This window comes from Propithecus coquereli, unplaced genomic scaffold, assembly GCF_000956105.1.
Source record: "Propithecus coquereli isolate 6110/MARCELLA unplaced genomic scaffold, Pcoq_1.0 Scaffold220, whole genome shotgun sequence".
NCBI classification, from domain to species: Eukaryota; Metazoa; Chordata; class Mammalia; order Primates; family Indriidae; genus Propithecus; species Propithecus coquereli.
The window spans coordinates 3187592-3189404 of record NW_012147190.1 but is presented as its reverse complement, the minus strand read 5'-3'; the positions used below and the strand labels follow the sequence as shown (position 1 = coordinate 3189404).

Sequence of the window (1813 nt, the reverse complement as noted above, 5' to 3'; positions counted from 1 at the left end):
TCACTTTAAACATGTAAAAAGTGGTTGTTTTATTTCAATTTCAATCTTTTCCTACATAGGATTCACTTCCTTGGCCCCAATAAACCAACAGGAATTACCACTGAGGGCATAGTTTTGAGACTCCCTTCTATTCTTTTAACTTTATCCAGTAAAATTTAGATTTAAAGCAGTAGTCCCTGTTTTGGTTATTTCATTTTTATCTTACACGTTATAAACCTTATGAAAAATGGGAAAACTTTTTTGAATGTAGTAAGCCAAATTGTCATCAAATGCTGTGTCTAAACTCTTTTGTCCATTACTTGAAGTGTGAGTGATTTAACTCCAAAAAATAAAGAAGAGATATTTATTGTCAAGAGCAGTTACAGCCAAAGAATAAAACAGTGTAACCGACACACTATGGCTGGTTATTGCCTCTTAACGCCCATTTCAGAGTGACACTTGGCTGGATTCAATACTAAATCAGAATGTGACTTATATCCAGAGACTTGATCACCTAAAGATTGAAGCCCATCAAGGCTCTCCCATTATGATAGCCTCAGTTCATAATTGGTTTGACAGTTTTGAATATATCGATTTATCAACAATCTACTGAACAGTTTTAATTATGTGCATTCATTCAGCAAAGAATGGTTCCATTGTACATGAAATTCAAGATTTCTAGAAAATATCTCAAAATATGTTACTGAAGTTTAGAGAAAATCTACCATGTACATTTTAGGGGATTTAGAAGCTCTTTAGTTGAATTGTAACTTTTGTGTTAGTTAAGACAAATGTGCCTTTGAGAAAAAGACAAAGTCTTAGAAATTATAGAAGGAAAGAATTTGTATAAACTAGAGCAGCGTTGTCAACAGCATGTAATTACGTAGACATGCGTGTATGCATGCACACCCACACATGATTGAGTATGAAATGGTTGTTTTTTTCTGTTTAAATAAGAACTTACTACCCTCAGGTTGAATTAATACTAGTACACTTAAGTTAGACTCATTAGTAGAATGAGATATAATGTGAAATAACAATGCCACATGTGTCAGCTTGAAAAGACTATGTCCTTGGACAGGAAAATATGCTGTCTGTAATTTAATCTAGACCAATTAGAATGAAGCTGGTATTCTATGCTATTATGCATGAGTTTACTGAATATACATTTTTTTGTGCAAAGTGAAATATCTGTATTAGATGGATGATTTTGTATTTAATAATTGATGCACTATACTTGAATGAGTTTGAGCTTCTCATTTGATGTATCTAGAGAAGCTTGGTCTTTTGACAATTGTATCTTAGTTCCACATATTTTCATAAAAAATACAGATACAATACTCTCATAAATAGAATACTTACTAAATCACAATTTAAAGACTATTTGATTCTTAGTGGTCTATAGGTTTATTTCTCCTTCTAAAAGATAATTATGGAATTTTATCTTCAAAGACACATTAATAAGTTAGGATATTTTATTTTTTAAACTAGATTTCAGCGAGACATGATTTTGATGACCATTCTCATCTCTACTTGGGTAATGTTGGCCAAAAAGTTATTGATGTTTCAGAGCGGAGGTCAGCCAAATCTGGCCAGGTGCCTGTTTTGATAAATAAACTTTCGTTGGAACACGCTTATTGCCCAATTGGTTATATATTGTCTATGTTTCCTCTTTGCACTGTCACGGCAGAGTTGAATGGCTAAAGAGAGACCATAGGGCCTGCAAAGACCAAAATATGTACTGCCTGGTCACTAGAGAAAACAGTTTTCTAGTCCTTTTTTTAGAGCAATAAGTACTGAATAACAGATGACGTACTCTGTATGTAAACCAGAA

The 1813-nt window shown here is 33.0% G+C and overlaps 1 protein-coding gene across 1 annotated transcript in view; it reads left to right on the top strand.

The window, feature by feature from the left end:
* GABRB2 (gamma-aminobutyric acid (GABA) A receptor, beta 2) overlaps positions 1 to 1813 on the top strand; it is a 349441-nt gene that overhangs the window by 31026 nt on the left and 316602 nt on the right. The window lies entirely within an intron of this gene.